The sequence below is a fragment of the Phragmites australis genome, chromosome 8, assembly GCF_958298935.1.
Source record: "Phragmites australis chromosome 8, lpPhrAust1.1, whole genome shotgun sequence".
Classification (NCBI taxonomy): domain Eukaryota; kingdom Viridiplantae; phylum Streptophyta; class Magnoliopsida; order Poales; family Poaceae; genus Phragmites; species Phragmites australis.
Genome location: NC_084928.1, coordinates 8,056,602 through 8,068,582, shown reverse-complemented (window position 1 = coordinate 8,068,582; position 11,981 = coordinate 8,056,602). Strand labels below are relative to the sequence as shown.

The 11,981-nt window shown below is 40.4% G+C and overlaps 1 pseudogene; it reads left to right on the top strand.

Moving 5' to 3' along the window:
* Nucleotides 1–1,487: 1,487 nt before the first annotated feature.
* Nucleotides 1,488–8,994, top strand: LOC133927573 (preprotein translocase subunit SECY, chloroplastic-like; annotated as a pseudogene).
* Nucleotides 8,995–11,981: the final 2,987 nt, after the last annotated feature.

Below are 11,981 nucleotides of genomic sequence, written 5' to 3'. Positions count from 1 at the left end.
AACAAAATATCAATCTGAGAGAATGGATACTTGTTCTTGATCATGATAGCACTGAGCAGACGATAATCAACATACATCAGCAAAGTGTTGTCCTTCTTCACAAAGAGTGTTGGGCATCCCCAAGATAGGAGCTCGGGCGAATAAAACCCTTTTGCAAGTAGCTCCTGAATTTGCTTCTTTAACTCTACCTTTTCATTTGATGGCATCTAATAATACCTCTTTGAAATCGGGGCCGTACCGTGTAAAAGATCAATTGAGAATTCAACTGCTCTGTCAGGTGGCATTCCTGGTAGTTCTTTTGGGAAGACATCTGGAAACACGCATACCACATGAATGTCTAGAAGATCCATTGTGGCCACAACCTTCAGGTCATAAAGACAAGGATCAACATCCTTAAGCTCTAGATGGACTTAAACGCCAGATAGATCACTGAGAGTGATAGTCCTTTGAGCACAATCGATGACAACCCTATTCTTGATGAGCCAATTCATTCCCAGAATGATATCTATTCCTTTGGAGTCAATCACTAGCAGATTTACAAAAAAGGGCATCTCATTGATGATGATTGATGCATGGGACACATATTTATCATTAAGGATGTTGGTTTCAGGTGCTTCTATAACATAAGATACACGAGCAGTGCTAATCTTTAGCTCATGACACTGAATGTAACTCCTCATTATAAAAGAATGGGAAGCTCCAAAATAAAAAAGAATGACTGTAGGAATGACTCCAGAATTAGAATTCACAAACAATGTACCATTCAACACATTGGCACCCTCGTGAGCTTCTTCAGTTGTGATGTAGTTGACACAATCGCGCTTAGGGACTTGCACAATCTTTGAGGCTTGATGAGAGGATTACGCAGGTGGTGGTGGCCTTGGAGCATTCACCATGTCCCCGGGCTTCAGGAAAGGGCATTCCCGCGTATAGTGCCCGACGCGCCCATAGTTGTAACATGGGCCGCCGGGGCCACCTATCACACTCTCTTGAGATCCTGTGGGTCATGAAGGTTGTCCTTGCAGAGTGGAGGAAGTTGGATGCCACACTATCCACATTGGCCACAAAGCAGCCAAAGCCGCCATGTGGGATTGATGAGATTGACTCTCCGCACGCGGGCATTGAGAGCTCCTGCTCACAGAAGGTGACTGAGTCCTCTTGCGCTTCTTCTCTTCTTGGTGGTTCTTCATCTTAAATTCCACTGTGAGGGAGGTGCTCACCAACTTGTTAAAGTCGGTGAACTCATGCACTGAGAGGCGATCTTGCATCTTAGAAGTGAGGCCATTCACGAAGCGATACTGTTTCTTCTCATCGGTGCTGACCACTTCTGAAGCATATTGTGCCAAGTGATTGAACACTTGCACATACTCCATTATCGACTTGCCCCTCTACTGGAGGTCCAAGAACTCTCGCCTCTTGATATCCATTAGCCTCTTGGGAATACAAAAGTCATGGTAGGCTTGACGGAATTCTGCTCAAGAGACGCGATGACCGACGGCGTACATGGCCAAGTAGTTGGTGTACCATACATCAGCCACACCTTGGAGTTTATGGGTGGTGAAGAGAGCTTTCTCATGGTCCTCGAACTGAAGGAAAGCGAGCTTCTGCTCAATGGTGCAAAGCCAATGGTCGGCGTCGAGAGGATCCTCAGCCCGCGTGAAGGTGCGTAGCTGAGTTTAGAGAAAATCCGAGAAATCGTCTTGGCGCCCGGCCCCACCTCCTCCATGGGGGGCTGTGTTATGCACGAGGGTTTCAAGGAGAGCAGTCTGAGCTTAGCGGTTTTGCTCTATCTGCATTAGGACATCTTCCATACTCGGTGAAGCAAGCGGCACATGGTTGTTCTCTTTAGAATCCTCAGGAAGATCACTACCGCTAGTCCTCATCCTATTGTGACGATAAGATAAAAAGAGGCAAAAGTCAAACTCGGACATATATCAAGCAAGTGCTATTTTTGCTATGTCGGAAATGACTTGCTTGGACCTATATACTATTGGTTAATGATAATGCATGCTCAAAGGTATGTTACAAAATGAGCAATAGAGTATGAAAATATGCTCGATTCTTGTCTAAACATTTCTTTCTCTAGTGCATCTCTCCCAAACAATCATCACAATCGCATTTGTCACCCTTCAAAATGAAAAGAATTAAGTATTCGTGCAAATGGTGCTCGTGCAACTCGCCACACAAGCAATGTCTCATGTCTCGTAACAATAGATGACCATATCTACCATTGTATGGTGGATGTTCATATGTTATTACTAACATATTCACTTTCTGTACCATCACCGTATGAAATATACCAGGCCCCCACCTCACACTGGTTGAGCCTCCAATATTTGCCGCTACCGGGTTGCGTCGATGCAACACGATTAACGAATGCATCATAATAGGAAACAACACAATACATAAAGAAACACTCTAAATGCAACAACAAAGCACACGTTACACTTAGGGGTATAGTATAGCAAGTTTGTACATATTAGCACAAAGAGGTACAAAAAGAAACTTTAGTGAGTTACTTAGTGGGTTTGACACACTTGCTAACCTACGTCCGAACAAACAATATTCTAATTAAACCAAACTCCTATGCCACTTTGTACGGAACCGTCCAAACAATATTCTAATTAATCATTAAATCAATCATTTACTTAATCACGACTTCAATGATTAATTAGAATACCACTCCGGTAGTCTCGAGACGTGTTTTGTGCCCAAGATCGGAACACATGCCTTTCTAGCATATCACATCACAACAAAGCTTAACAAAAAGAGTAATTTAATTATATTATAAGTTCTTAAGCATCCAAAATTTCTTACAATTTACAGCAAAAGAGAGCTAGGAGGAGACTGATACTTGTCTTTATGTGGATTTTTCTGTGCTTGAGCGGTGAGTAGCCTCGGAGTGCACGTAATGCCTAGGGAGGATCGCGTCGACCCGCTTGCAAGCTAGGTCCTGGCACTAAGGATGACCTTTAGCTCGGCAAGCCTTTCGGTGGTGACCAGCGCTCAACCCGAGTTAGGGCTTGTGGCATTCTGGTCATTAATCTTTGGGCACCATCCCCCTAGCAGCGTGCAAGTGGTCAATTTTGGATCTCGTCCCACCAATCATGAGAGAGTGGGCTAAACAGACCTGGCTGCAAGAAAACAAAACACATATCCTAATTATTCTAGCCCCTGACTGTCTGGTCGACGGAAGAAGCTGCAGACCAGGCGGTGAAGTTCTTGAAACAGAACTACTTACAATTTGGTGGGAGGTCGCGTTTGTCCGTGAAGTCCTGCAACACAAAAAGCTTGGTTTCTTGGATTTGAAAACACTTACTAGTCATGTCCATGCTCGTCCGGAAGGTCCTGCAAAATAGAAAAACCAGCTCGTCATTGAGCAGCCTTATACACAGGACCGGCATTGCGTGGGTTGTGTAATTTGCGGCCGACCACCCTAGCAAACCTGACCCCGTCAGGCCAGGGAACTGTAGGTCACTTTGGAGCACCCCTCCCTCCCCGGGAGGAGCCTATTACGACCTGCCGAGTCTTGGACTGAACCGAGGTCGAGGTTGCCTATGACCAGTGCTCTTCCCGCGCCTAGTGATCGCGTTAGCGCCTGAGGCCTTGTTGGGACCGGGCTGCTCGAGCCTTAGAGCACGTTCGTGGAACTCTTTACCTGAGTTTTTATCTTTGTCCCCACCCAACCACTTGGTCAGGCCCGGATGGCTGGCCGTTCCAGGCGGCCAATGTGCGATTCCTAACTGGAGAATCGAGTTCCATTGTCCAATTTTATGTGACTTGGACTTCCAACTCGCACTTCCAGCGCTCGTTTGGACCTTAATTGCTGCTGTGGCGGTGATCTCCTTAACGGGCTCAGGATCGATCCACTTCGTGGACTTGTCGACTGCCACGCATAGGAAATTAAAACCGCATGGGGCTTTAGGGAACGGTCCCACGGTGTAGAGCCCCCAGATAGCAAAAGGCCAAGAGAGTGGTATGGTTTGTAGTGCCTGGGTTGATAGGTTGGTATTTCAGTCGTGGTACCGGCACGACTTGCACCGTTTCACCTGCTCGCAAGCATCTTGGAGGGCGGCGTGAGGTTCGGCCTCCACATATGCCTCCGAGGATGTTAGGGAATGCTGTGCTCCCCCCATCCTGAGTGATGTATTTCAGTAAAGAGTCGTTGCTCCCTTGGTGGTAGAGACGTCCCTCTACCAGGAAGGATTCTCGCGGTCTACCCGCGTGACCCTTTCGACTAACACATCGTCTTTAGGATATGCTTGATTCTGAAAGTAGTCCAAGATCTGATCCATCCAGGTCGTATCGAAACCGAGCAGGGCAGCCACAAGATGGCCACCCGAGGTCGATGGCACCGAGGGAGGTGTTACCTCCAAAGGTGTTGCCTCTGGTGATCCGTTTCCCAGCGGAGCATCCCTTCCATGTTGGCTCGAGACTGCGGTGGGTGGTCGTGTGAATCTTTTTCTCAAAGACTCCGATGGGGGGGGGGGGGGTTCGCAAGAAGAGGCCGTACGGACCAGCCCATCGGCCAAGGAAGTAGTCCTGGCGAGGGATATGCGTGACTTCCTGGTCGATGGTGCGTCGCTCTAGCTTTCTTACTTCAGAGTGGTATGTTGCCATCGTCTGGTCCGAGCACTGGAAAACCCTTTGGCGTTAGGGTCACACCCAGTAGCGAGTCCCTCATTGCTAGGAGGTATTACACCCTCCACGCGGGTGCTACTCTTGTTCCAGGAAAGAGGTCCTCATACTCCGCAATTTTCCACCTCACCTACAGTATGAAGTGCTAAGTCAACATATACAAAAAAAATATACACTTTTTTTATATGTTTTCTATATATTTCTCGGCAAGTATGTTTTGTATGTGTTTGTATCTTTGTATCTTTGGACTGGGTTTGGATATATTTTCTAACATGTTCTTGGTGGAGTCAGTGTATATGTGTATGTTGTTCCCATGGATTGGGAGTGTGTAACTGGCTCTTCCCCTTCATTTTTCTTTCTTTTTCCTTCTAAATTTTTGTTAATGGAAACCTCCTAAAATATTTTGTAGTTCTGTTAATGGCAATATCCTCATTTCAGTTACTTGGCTTGTATTGATTTTGTTTGATATGGATGAGTATTGCTGCAATTCTCATTATATAGTGTTGATGCGTATATTTGTGTAAAATGATGTGATATTTATTGAGCAGACCACAGCTTCCAAAATCAGGCACCATACAGCTACGTGTGTGTGTGTTTGTGTGTTTGTTTGTTTTTGAACTAGCTATGTGGTTGTTTGTTGTTTGATCTAGCTACTACTATATTGCTTGTGTGTGTATGTATGTTTCCAGTTCTACTGAAAAAGATATATGCGTATGAATTAGATTTTTCAGTCTAACATGCATAGATTTTGTTGTGTTTTCTCAGATTATTTCTTTTCAAGCATGTGTGGAATAAGTTCATGCAAACACCAGTCCCAGTACATTTGGACAATTTTCGCATTGGATATCCTTCTGTTCTGAAACAAAACAATATGTATGTCTCACCTTAGTGTTTGTATTTTCTAGTTCTGTTATTGATTTTTTCTAATATATCTTGTGTTTTTTTGTTTTAAATTTGATTGTGGAGTTTTTTTCATGAAGTTTATGAAACTTTGGAGACCTAAGGCTCTTCTTCCCTCTGAATTTTTGCATGATATACCCAACATCATAATTCAACTTGTGAATGATCTAGTTTTCAGCAAGCACAACATTGTCGACATTAACATTGTAAGGGACTTCTATGCATAGGTTTGTTTTCCACTTGTGTTTCTTTTTTTTTGGCAATTTTTTTTTTCTGAAGTATAAAGAGTCTTGCCTTGCTTTTATATATTGGTTCAATGTCGATCATTTTTTTAATATGGACATTATCTTCAAGTTGGATAGGAGGTGTAGAAGCTCACAGTGCCATTGTATCAGAAGCATCAAATACAACTTTAGAGAGTTAACAATTTGTGTAAAAATGCAACACATACACAAAACATTTGTTTGGGAAGTAGCCCATATATGTTCCTTAGATAATACAAAATCCATTGTAATGAAGAACTCAGTTACATAATGATCAATCATCATAATACTTTTGTAGTTTGTTCATCAGACAATACTTGCTGAAATATTGTTTCTATTTTAGTACAAATTATTGATATAAATTCTTGATTAGTCCTCTATCGTGCTTTTCTCATTGTCCTTGAGTTGAGCTATGATTTGTATTTTCTTTTCTTCCTTTTGTCTTTCTGTCCTTGTCCTCCTACATATTCATTCTTTATTAGACTGTAGTAAAAGCTACAAATTCAGTCATAATTTTTTTGTTAGTTACCTTAACTTTTTTATAAAAATTGTAGAAATGGTTCTATTTTTACCTTCTGTAGTAGTGATGATGCCCTTCTTCTTTCTCTTCTGCTTTTTTTTCTCAAATCAAACTATAGGTGTTTGAATTTACAATCACGAACATTGTGTCATGCCCCTCCACAGTGTCCACAATTGTATTTTTGCTTACTTAGTATTTTTTCAACAATTGCCATCCATCTTTTATTTGACAGTGGTCTCCCTTTTGTATTTGCCACATCTGGGTCTTGCACTTGCACAATTGATTCTGAATCTATGTCTTCTCCATTTATGTGCATATTTCCATTTGATTCCGTATAGTTTGTTGAACTTTGTGGCTATTCTTTTGCATCAATGTTGTCCATTAGCTCTTCCATTCTTGCAATTTCTTTGAGCACGAAGTTGTATTTGCCTTCTATTCTTGCCCCTTTGGATGCAATATCTGCAAGCCTTGTGGAGAGTATATTGAACCTCAGACTTACACTATCAGCCACATGTGAGTTTGATGTGCTTGATACTTCTTTCTTCCTTTCTCTTTTTCTCCATCTCTCTATTATTTATTTATCTGGAATCTCTTTGATTTTTTGCTCCAACATTAATTTCAGGATGTGTGAGCACAAGAGGCCATCTTTCTCAAATTTCGTACAAATGCATGTGTACTCTTCTGCATTTAAGTCTATCAGCACAACGTAACTCCTGCTTCTATGTTCTTTCCTTTTGTGATAATCTGATTTGTAAATATAATATATCTTATTCCTCTCTATGACTGTCATATCTAGTTTTGTTATACCCTTGAGCTGAAACTAAATTTTTTTGAAAATTTTCTATTGTATAGCAGCATTGCTTGTTATTCTATCCAATATCTAGACCAAAGCTTTGATGGCCTTTTGTGTTTGATTCATGATCTAAATGCTCTTCGTTGTCAAATATGGTTTCTTGTATCTTTCATACTCCTTTAGTAAGCTAGTAACACTATATATAGGTCCAACATTTACTTTGTACTTTGCACTTGTTGATTCACTTCTTGCAATGTTTTGTATGAATGGATAGAATTGATGTTTGAAATACACTAGCGCCTATCTTTGTCTTATATTTATAATGTGTGTCAAATATATTATATTATGAAGGTTATTCTTGTCTACCATTTATGTACATAAATACATAAATTCTTAAACTCCTCCAGTGTCAACGAGTTGTTCCCTATATCCTCAAATTCCCTATGCAGTACTTTGTCCTCAAATGATCTTCTAGTTTTTGCTTCGCTTTATTTTTTATGTGGAATAAGTAGTTACGATGGTTTGCATTTGGAAACACTTGTTCTATAGCTAACCGTATTACACCATCTTGATCAATTATGATACTTTTTAGAATTTTTTCTGAGAATTTTCTTAAGACTTTCCTAACATTCCGCCCTCTTGATAAAGTTTACGTTGTTTAGCTCAAATCATGCCTACATTTTCCTATTATTGCGGAAAAAAAAATATTTGACCTATTGTCTAGGCGCACCTCTTGGACTGCTAATGTTTGAGCTTTAGATGTCTATGATTTATTTTGTTCATGGTTCTGCTGGAATCCACTTTAGCCAATTAAGCTTTGCTATTTAAAATGTGCTTTAATCCAAGTAGCTACCTTTTGAGCAGCTGCAATCGAGGATAGTTCAATTGACATTGGTGACTTCTTCAAGGGCCCTCTACCTGGGAAGTTCCTGAAGCTCCTTGGTTATTTAGCCTTGTCTCGGCTTGGCGTGTATATACCCTTGGGTGGAGTGAACTGGGAAGGTTTTGCTGCGAATCTTGATCAGAACAGCCTGCTAGGCACTTTAGATTCTTTTTCCAGCACAGGTATTGGCCCACTTGGAATATGCTCTCTTGGCATTGTTCCATTTATCAAAGCACAGATTGTGTTTCAACTTCTTGCCTAGCTTTATCCAAAATTGCAAGACCTTCAGCGAAAAGAAGGGGAAGCAGGAAGAAAAAAGGTTCTTCACTATACAAGATATGCATCTGTTGGTTTTGCGATTGTCCAGGTTAGATTCTTGGAAATGTTCGAGCGGTTGAATTTTTTAAGATATTGCTTCAAAAGTGAAAACTCTCAAGAATTTTTCATGTCGTGATGTTGGTTCAATCCAGGTCAAAACTAAATTTCCAGCTTCCTTGCAGGCCATTGGACAAGTTCTTTGTCTTCGTCCTTATGTTAATGACTTCAGCACAGAATGGGTTCTAACATCAGTGACATTGTTGACACTTGGATCAGTGTTTACCACAACCATTGGTGAAAGAATATCTGATCTGAAACTTGGGAATGGAACATCACTTCTTATATTTACAAGTATAATATCGTAGTTTCCTGCATCATTTGGGAGGACAGTTGCACAGGCATTTCAAGATGGAAATTATGTTGGACTTCTCACAATCATATTGTCATTCATTCTCTTAGTTCTTGGGATCGTCTATGTCCAAGTAAGAGAGCTTTCGTTAATCAATATAGGTTCAGAGTTTCTTTCAACATGTTAACAGCCTAACTCAGATCATTTGGAGGATTTTAGGAAGCTGAGCGGAAAATACCACTGAATTATGCTTCTCGATACAGCAGTCGAATTGGCGGCCTTCAGCGATCTGCATGTAATTTGAATCATTATCATTACTACCAGTGTTGAGAATTCAGAGAAAAATAGCCTTCGCACGCAAAGAGAAAAGAAAAAGATCAAAAACATAATTTGCTACCCCTTGAATTCATAAACATAATGCGTAATAATTCATATTACTGACCTCATTTTGCTTTGCTTTATGCATAAGTGGTGGGTCCCTTAAAAGTTTCATCCAATACAGTAGATTAAACTACATGATGCAAAATTCAACTACACTGGCCATCTAAATGCAAATACTAGCTGGCGTGCGGTAAAGCCACACGTTTGTTCTAGTGTGCTCATATTTATTACAAGAAATATACATGATATTTATATTCAATTCTTGAAGTTTAAAACATAATGTAACGGAGGGAGAATACATCATTGTATATCCATTATAGACTCCCTACATCTGTTTGTTGGGTAAGAAGATCTGTGAACCGGCTACTCTCGGGCTATGTCATACGAATAATAAGATTAATTTGGTTTTTTTACATGTTTCATTATTTTTCATGCTTTTTCTGCATCAATGTATTTTTTGCAAACAGTTTTTGTAAGAAAGTTTGCGATTGTTTGTATAAAATATTTTTACGTACTCATCAAATCACACCAAGGTAAGTAGCCTCGGCAAATGATTGTCTTGCTTCTTTTTTTCCTATCTCTATTTCTGAATTTATATGAAAATCAATTGCACCAGAACATATTTGCAAAATTTTTAGAAAATGTAAGACTATTGGTCTGGGGGAGGGGGGAGATTAGAGGGATGAATGGCTTGCAAAAAGAGATGAGATAATTGTGTGTGTATGTATGTATGTATGTATGTATGTATGTGTCCAGTATCAATACACAGACAAGTCTGTTCACATATCTTGTAAGAATTTTTCTCATCTCACTATAGCCACTCCTATGATCTGCCTCATCTTTTTTTTTTTCCTTTCCCAGTTCCCACACAGTTGTGTGGGCCGGCCAATATATAAATTTGTAGATCTCATTTAGCTAGTTTGTGATCTGTTGTATAGTTTGTGGGTCGATCTGTAAATATTATTGAATCCGATCCAAGAAAATCTGATAGATTTGGCTAAAAAATCATTCGAATTCTCCCCATGGCGTTATATGATTGGACAAAAATATGACAGATGTTTGTTTCAAAATCTGTACAAACAACTAGGCAGACTCTTAATTTGGTGCATGTTTATCATTTTCTACACAGCCAAAAAGATACACCCTGATTTGCAAGACTTCAATTTAATTAGCACCTCTCTTACTCACCTTAGAGCATCTTTAAAAGATTCTCTAAAACTCACTCCCTATATCTTCATATAGGGAGCCATCCTAAAAAAATTTATCTATAAATCTCCTTCATCTCCAACAGACACCCAATACCATATTCCCTATATATCCTCAACTGTATCACCGACAGATGGACCCCACCCGTCATCTCTTTCTTTCCTCTTCACAAGCAAATAGATAGGGAACGGGAGTTGCTCTCCAAATATATGGGTTGAAAGGGGATGGATAGGAAGTCCTTAAAGATAGGGAAGTAGATACAGAGTCTGTTCGAGAACGATTTTGATCTATAAATCTCTAAATTTAGCTATAAAAAGTCAAATAAAGAGTCTCTTAAAGATGCTCTTAACCTGTTCTTCGGGCCAATTAATTTTGGGGGCCGACCTCTCCTAATCTCATAAACCGTAATCTCACTTAGAGTATATCATCCCAGATAACCATCGCCTAATCTTAGCATTGAATACGATCAAGGACGACGGTAAGTACCAAATCCGTATGTTCGATGAACTCGATTCGACTGATGTGACGCCTATAACGAACTATTAGTCTACCAGATTAGTACTCCTGCTTCTCTGTATTTAGCATACGAGCTAGTAATATCTCTGTCGCGTACCAGCTGAGGCTTGCCTTCAATGCATCTAAGACTGGCAAATTACAACGACGTCAACGCATAAGAATTGCAGGCGGCGCTGCAACTTGCGTTGTGACAGCAGCGCGGTGATGCCGATCGAGTTGTGGTGTAGGTGGAGGGATTTGTGGCAGCGCAGATTAGGGAGAGAAAGTGTTCGTGTGTGCGGCGGGGATCACTCGGTTGCGAGCAAACTGGCCGGCTGTTTCAACGGATTTACGTCGTTGATTCTGAGACAGCGGCAGGGGAGATCTTGATCGACGTGGATTAGGTGCTGGCGGAGGCTGTTACGTAGTGGCATGCTTTCCATCAATTTTCGTAATGGGGTTATGATCATCATCTTTCTTTCTTTTTCCTTTTTTGCTTGATGTAGCCACCTTTGATGTGGTGGGTAGTAAATGGTGTCACTTGTCATGAGCTTATTTGTTTTGCAAATCAGAGATTATTTTCTTGGATTTGGGGAACGACGACACAGGGAAATTTAAGCCTCAGCATGAAGTGGTACGATCATCCTCTTCAATTCATAGACCAGAAGGAATTCAAGTGTAATTGCAATGAAAAGTTGGCGCTATCGGTAAATGAATATACATGATATCAGAATTATTGTAATAGAGGAATTGGAATCCAAATCCCCTAGGTCCTGAAAGTTTCTGGAGCAATTCTCTTACTCCAAACAATCCCTTACACTACAGAAAAATCATCACCGACGGTTCAAATATTACTATTAATTTTTGAACCGACAGTAATAATTTATTATTATTATTATTGGTTTATAAACTGACAGTGATAGTAGAGCTATCACTGTCGATAACTCTACTATCACTGTCAGTTCATATGTAAAAATATATTCTACCGTGAAATCTTTAGCACGTGGAACTGTCTTAAGTTTAATGTCAAACTTAAGATAGACACTTTATACCAAAATATTCAGGTAGAGTATTTTGTATCTAAATCTAAAAATAGAAACATATATTGTGAAATTGTTGTACCAAAAGCTCTTCGAACGTTTTCACGTCAAAAAGCTCGTGATATAGTGGCTTTGCCCTATCCGTTATACATCTTACACACATTCTGATTGAATTTACTATTCGAGAGTGATAAT